Raw genomic sequence first — 8,082 nt, forward strand, 5'->3', positions numbered from 1 at the left:
TCCTTGAATTTCTGACAGACAAGGAAAAGAGCACCGTGACAAACAGAGATCGCCAAATCACTCCCCTACCAAAAGTCCCTCTAACAGATGAAATGTGTGGTGTTATCTTAGGCGGATCAAAGTAAGTAGGGTAAGCTACTCATTAGCAAAGCGTCATGCCTGGGCCACAGGTAACCCATAGCTCCAACATTGAAGGTCGACACTACAAAAGCCACCAACCTGACCATAGAGTTCATGGATGACAAGGCAGCAACACTACTAAATCCCTACCATGACGCACTCGTGATTATCCTCTAGATTGCCAACATCATTGTTAGGAGAATCTTGATAGACCTCGGCTCCTCAGCAAACATTATGTTCCTTGAAGCATTCAAGGTAATGGGGCTGGATGAGCCTCGCATTAACCGCTACCCAACTCTCCTCGTAGGATTCAGCTCTAAACAAAAGCACACCATTGGAGAGATTGCCCTACTGGTTTACACTGAAGGGATCAACCATCAGACCACCTTCATGATATTAGACACCCCTTCCTCCTACTACGTGATCCTCGATCGACCATGGATTCATGGTAAGCGGGCTATTCCCTCAATTTTCTACCAGACTATTAGGTTCCCCACCAAGTGGGGTGTCAAAGAGATAAAGGGATATCAAAAGGCCTCTAGAGATTGTTATCAAAATGCCTTTAAGACAAATTATGGCACCATGCAGCAATTACAAACCTTTCCAACTGGAAGCACAGAGTCTAACCAACTAGCTATGGAGGACCTAAATGAGGTCCAAATTCACCCAAATTTTCCAGACTAGAAGACACAAGTTGGAGCCCAGCTTTCACCTGATATTCAAAGAAGGCTCATGGATTTTCTAAAAGAGAACCAAGTTGCTTCGCTTGGTCTCACTCCGACATGACAGGGATCAAGCCTAAAGCTATTATACACTGACTGGACTCCGACCCGGACTACCCTCTTGTGAGACAGAAGAGAAGAAGGTTTACCCTAAAGAGAAACAAGGTGATCAATGAGGAGGTAGAGAAAGTACTCAGCAACAACTCCATTTGGGAAGTCCATTATCCAGATTGGTTGGCGAATGTAATGGTAGTGAAAAAGAATAACGAGAAGTGGAGAGCTTGTATTGACTTTACTGACCTGAACAAGGCTGGCCCTAAGGACTCCTTCCCACTCCCTCACATAGACATGCTAGTGGATGCCACTGCCAAATATGAGCTACTAAGCTTCATGGACTCCTTCTCTGGCTACAACCAGATATTAATGCACCTAGAAGACTAAGAGAAAACCACCTTTATAACCAAACGAGGCATCTACTGCTACAAAGTGATGCCGTTCGGCCTAAAGAATGTTGGAGCCACCTACCAGCGACTCATGAACTAAATGTTCTTTAACCTGCTAGGGGACTCGATGGAAGTATACATCGATGATATGCTGGTGAAGTCCTTAATCGCCGAGCAATACCTCAACCACCTTCAGCAAGCCTTCGAGGTGCTGTAGAAATACAATATGAAATTGAATCCAGCCAAGTATTCCTTCGGCGTATCGTTAGGAAATTTTATAGGTTATATGGTGACGTAGCACGACATTGAGGCTAATCCAGATCAGATCAGGGCGGTTCTAGACATCCCATCCCTAACTAGCATAAAAGGCGTGCAACGTCTCATAGGGAGAATAGCCATACTGAGTCGATTCATTTCCAAGTCGGTAGAAAAATGTCATCTCTTCTTTGTCGCCCTCAAGAAGTCAAAGAAGTTTGAATGGACTCAAGCATGCGAAGAGGCATTGGTTCAACTGAAACAGTACTTAACATCGCCTCCATTACTCTCCAAGTCGAAGACAGGGGAACGACTCTTCACTTACTTGGTAGTATTAGAATTCACCACATCCGCTATGTTGATCCGAGAGGAAGAAGGAAAGCAACTGCCAGTCAACTACACTAGCAATTCCTTACTCGATGTCGAGACTCGGTATAGCCAACTTGAGAAATTGGCACTTTCCTTAATTATAGTTGCACGGAAGTTGCGACCATACTTTCAGTGCAACCCGATCATAGTCTTCACCTCTTACCCCTTGAAAAAGATACTCCATAAGTCAGTTCTCTCGGGTCAGCTCATCCAATGGATAGTGGAACTGATGAATTTGATGTCTCCTTCCAACCCCGCACAACAATCAAATCTCAAGTGCTAGCTAACTTCATTACTGACTTCACACCTAGCACTTCTATTCAGGCGGAGAGAGAGCTCCTATGTCTAACAGATCATACACCCTCCAAGTGGATCCTATTAGTGGATGGCTCAAGCAATGTTAATGGCAACAGACTAGGACTGGTACACATCTCCCCAGAAGGAGATGCTTTGCAACAAGCTATATGGTACGGCTTCAAAGCAACCAACAACAAGGCTGAATATGAGGTGTTGATCGCTAGGCTCTCACTCACCAAAGGAATGAGGATAAAAAAGATAGAAGTGAAATTTGACTCATAACTGGTGGTGAATCAACATGGGGATAAAAAAGATAGAAGTGAAATCCGACTCACAGCTGGTGGTGAATCAACTCCAAGGCTCCTATCAAGCACGGGACGCCAAGATAATCTCATATCTAAACTTAGCTAAAAAAAACTCCAATCATCATTTGAAGAGATCACAATCACCCAGGTCCTAAGGACTGAAAACTCCTATGCAGACTCACTAGTGAGTCTCGGTTTGGCCTTGAAGACTCAACACCCAACAACGATCATCTTGGTACACCTACAAGAATCAGCAATTGCTTTTGGCTCGGTCGAAGTTGCTCTAGTCAGCCCAGACGAGTTATGGATGACACCCATCCTCTATTACTTAGAAAATGACGAACTCCCAGTAGACAAGAATGAGGCACGACTGCTCAAAGCTAAAGAAGCACGGTTCACCATACATGAAGGTCGCGTACTCAGGAGATTGTTTTCAAGACCATATCTTAAGTGTATCACCCTGAAGAAGCAAAGTGCATGCTCACAGAACTCCATGAAGGCAAGTGCGACAATCACACTAGGAAATGAAGCCTTGCCAACAGAGCATTAACAGTTGGCTACTATTAGCCCACCATGCGCTCCGACTCAGTTAAGTATGCCAAGAAGTACGATAGCTACCAACGCTTTGCTAAAGTATCACACCTACCTCTTGAACGACTCAACTCCATCCTCACACCTTGGTCATTCATGAAGTCGGGGATGGACATTGTGGGCAAGCTACCAACTATGCCGGGCCAAAGATGTACGTGCTCGTGGTCACCAACTACTTCACCAAGTGGATAGAAGCAAAAGCTTTCGCTCAAGTCAGGGATCGCGAAGTAAAGAGCTTTGTGTGGAAGAATGTAATATATCGGTATGACCTGCCGAAAGAAATAGTCACCAACAATGCATCCCAATTTATCAGTTCAGGCTTCTAAGACTTTTGTGGGGGATCAAATTAAGCTTCTTCACGTCATGTTATCCCTAGCAAATGGGCAAGCCAAGTCTTCAAACAAAACTATTCTCCAAACATTGAAGAAAATACTACAAAAGGCAAAGGGAGCGTGGGCAGATGAGCTCTAGGGGGTGCTATGGTCCTATTGCATATCACTACAAGAAATATATTATATTGTGACAAAATTAATTTTGTCACAAGTAATACAGGTATTATGACAAAATAAAGAAACATCACATTAAGTATGACAAAGAGAATATACAATAACTAAAAAAAATATTGTCAAAATATTTTATCACAATAAAGAAACCCATAAGAAATATAGTGAAGAAAAACATTTTTATCATAATATTTCGTCACAAATTTTTGACGCCAAATTTTGGCGCCTAGGTAAATTGTTTATTGTGACAAACGTATTTTGTCATAATACATTTTTGTCACTAAATTTAGTTATACATGCTATACCTACAAATTATTTTGTCACAAAAAGAATTTATTTATTATTACAAAAAAAAATTGTCATAATATATGCTAAAATAGAGGTATTGATGACAAAATATTTGAGTTAAAATTTAAGCACCAATAAATTGTTTATTATGACAAACATAGCTATCATAAAAAACTTGTCACTATATTTAATAATACATGCTATAATTACAAACTAATTTGTCGCAAAAGCATCATTTATCATTACCAAAAAAAAAAAAAAAAAAAATTATCATTTATAAATGTTAAATCAAGGTATTAATGACAAATATTTTAGTCAAATAAAATGTGATATTTTGTGAAAAAAATTTGCTAAAAAAACACTCATTCATAATTTTAGCATACGTGTCCCCTAAAAAAAAAAAATAAAAAAAAAAAAATAAAAAAAAAAAAAATCATTAACATATAGGATCAAGTACGAGGTCAAGGGCTAGGAAATTTGGTTGGGATCAGGGGGTGACAAGGGCAGGTCGAGTTTTGCTATATCTAGGTAGATCAAAGAAATTTGCTAAAATAAATTACGAACAAATTAGCGATGAAAAAAAAAATATGTTTGTAAAATTGTAGCAACACATTTCAATCCGTTCCAAATATTTGTTCCCAAATTTCAGTTCCTAATCAGTTGTTAAATTATTACTTTTATTTTTGAAAACTTGAAAAGGCCAAAAAATTGTAAAAAATACAAAATCATTAATAATTTTATAAATGTAAATATGATGTTCCATTTTTTGCTTTAATGATACAAGAATACAAATCAAATTCAAACTGAATAAAATTACACAATAAAATTCATAAACTGCTAATGCATACTCTACTTACAACTTGTATTAGTAGCAAACAAAGGTCGATCCGTAGAGACTAATTAAGCATATTACCTAACTTAAGATCATAGCAAATGAATGAAAAATGGGTGGGTGGGATTAGAGTTGGCGGTGGGCTGTACCATGCCTAAAAATTCAAGGCTCATCATGTCATAGGTCCTATCATGTCAAGGCCTGCAAAAATTTGTGCCCTATTGTGCTGTGCTAGCCCACCAAATTTGAAGGCTCCCAGCATAGCCCGCTATATATCGTGTCGTGCCTTGGACCGTGTCGTGGGTCTACCAACCCATGTTCTTTGTAAAAATATTCAATTTTAATATTTATAAATTATAATAATTTCGATTTATTATTATAAAAATATTTTCTATATTATATTTAGTGACATTTTGTATTTATATTAATTAAAAAATATATAATCACTATGAAATATAATAAAGAAACGAGACATTGAAATATAATTGAATTTTAACATTTTTTATTATTTATAATTATAAATTACAAATACAAATTTATAAATTAGTATTAGTAATTATTATACATTTTCATTTTTATTAATTTTTAAATTCTTAAAATCTTAAAATCTTTGAATATATCTGCAAAGGCTTGTAAGTTGTAACTTCGAATGGGCTCGCGTATTTGCATTACCCAGAATTCCTAGGTCATTCATTCTATTCTTCGCATTCCAAATCGCAGCACCTTGTCTAGGGCTCATTCATCTGATCTTAGCAAAACTAATTATCTTTGCATTCTTCACCTATTCAAGCATTCCAGTTGAAGAAATCTGATTTTGTCTGTCGTTCAAGAGGATTAGCCAAGCGATTTCTTCTCATCTCTCAACTCTCAAGTAGCCGCTACTTTGATACAATCAGACCAATACTTCGAAGCTTGAGACTGAGTTCGCCTTTTGTCGTCTCCATTCGTTTGTATCTCGTCTGAGTTGACTTCTAAGTTGTGAATGGTGAGTTGTTGGATTGGTTTCAATGTCTCCATTCACCATTCGAGTTTTTGGGTTGGTTTCAAACTTTCAATTTCTTCATTCACCATTCATTTCAAAGTTAGAAAATAGAAAATTTAAAGCCAAAGAAATGTGTTTACTGGCTATTTATAAATATTAGCCGAAATGGGTGAGAAAAAGATAGTTGAAAAGGCTCTATTCTACTTTACTTTTCCCATTTGATACTCGTTGACTGGGAATTTTGAAGTCAAATTTCTTGATTTGATGGCTTCTGGCTTAAAAACTTGTAAATCCAAGATTCAATAAAAGCCATAAAGCTCAATTTTATTGTTATCTTTTCAGATGTTGGTTTGAAGTGTTGGCATAGCTTCAAAGAGCTTAATATTTTTGTTTTTTGGGCTTCGATTCTAAAGTCAGATATATATAGATATTTTTAAATGTTTTGTGTGCATTAACTTGTTCTGATTACTGTGGTGCTCTTCAAGATGTTCGATCTAACTTGACAGAGTTGCGAGTTCTTTTTTATAAAGTTTTAGAGGATTTGGATGCACATCTTTATAATAAGGGTGAATATAGGTATTCAATCATCTTGGGAATCAAACTTCTAACTATAATATTTGCTTTAAAATCCTAATTAATTGATTTGAACCTCCTAACTATATGTTATTGAGTTTGAAAGGCAAGGAAAAATATTCACATGCTTTTAAAATTTTGCAGTATAAATGGCATCAAGTTCTAATCCCACCCTCACTGCCACCCAACCTGAGGTGTCCTCAGAACTGCAGCGGAGGGGTGAGTCGATTGCAATGGATAGTGATATTGAGGACTTAGAGACATGGTCCACCACCCCCAATGAAACTGTTGAAACCATTGCAACTGTTGGTAATGAAGAGGGTGACGTTAATCCATTTGCAAGAAAAAAGGAAAGCTAAGACGTCAATGGTGTGGAATGATTTTAAGGAAGTTCATTGAACGAAATTTCTTTTATTAAAATATTAATAAGTTTTCGTTGTTGTATTCTACATCTCTGTTTACTTGCTAATTGCTAGTGCGTATTCTGAGATAAATGATGAATTGTTTTCTTTTGCAGGTTTGCTTTTCTCTAAGTTTTTGTTTTGGTGGAAACAAAGGCACTGGATATGCTGCTTGGTTACACATTCTTTGATCTTGTTTTGACTGCTCTCATGCTCTGTGGAGTCCTTACTGATGTATGATCCATTGGTTGAATTTATATTGCTTACTGTCATCTATATGGTGGTCTTTTTTGTATTTAGCTTATTGGATTATCATATCCATAGGAGCTATCTTTGAAGGGTAGCCCAGAATGAATGGCTCTCGAGGTACATCACATTGCACCAATTACTAAATTCATTTTATGTTTAATGCTATATTTTTCTTCATTACTGTTTTTTGTGCAGGTGATGAAGTCTATGATGCAGAAACATGACCATCTTAATCTTACTTTCTTCATGTTTGTCTGAACTGTGGTTGAAGATATTGTTTTCTTCATGGAGGATATGCTAACTTGTGTTCATTTTTATCTCCATATTAGTGGAGAATGAGTAAATTTATAAGAGATGCCTTTGTTGAATTATTAACATTAGATCTAAATCTAATGCCTTTGTTGAAACCTCCATTTACTGTTTTGTAAGCTTTAAAGTTGAATGTGTTAATTTATATAATGCATTGCATTCAGCCTCATATCATTTGATGTTGAATTCTCCCAATTTATGTGATAAGTGGTTTGAAAGTGCATTTTGAGCTCTAAAAAATTATTTGTCATGCTATTAAATTTTGTACAAAATTATTTCAGTTATTACAATTTTTGACAAATAATATTGTCATATAAACAAACATGTGATAAAATAAATGTTGTCACAGTAAAGTCATTGACATATAAATTTTTGTCACCGTTAAAATTATGAGAAAATAATTTAGTCACTATTTACAATTTTGACAAAATCAATTTTGTTATAATATATTATCTTTTCACCATAAATCTTATCATTTGGTCTTTAAATGTAAATCAATTATGACAAAATATTACTTATATTGATAAAAATTGCCTTTTATTGTTACAAATAATTTATCACAATAAATTAGTTTAAAGTGACAAATTATTATCGTCACAATAAATAATTAAGCTATGGTGACAAAACGCTCTTTTGTCACCATATATTTAAGAGTACGAGCTTAATGTGACCAATACAATTTCTCACATTAACGAAATGGTCACAATTTTGATATTTATAGTGACAAATTATTTTATTGTAAGAAGCCTAAATTCTTGTAGTAGCGCACCACAACACGGTTGTCTACAGGAGAAACATCTTTTTCCTTGGCCTATGGTTCAGAAGCTATCATTCCAGCAGAAG

The sequence above is a fragment of the Pistacia vera genome, unplaced genomic scaffold (assembly GCF_008641045.1).
Source record: "Pistacia vera cultivar Batoury unplaced genomic scaffold, PisVer_v2 Contig104, whole genome shotgun sequence".
Classification (NCBI taxonomy): Eukaryota; Viridiplantae; Streptophyta; class Magnoliopsida; order Sapindales; family Anacardiaceae; genus Pistacia; species Pistacia vera.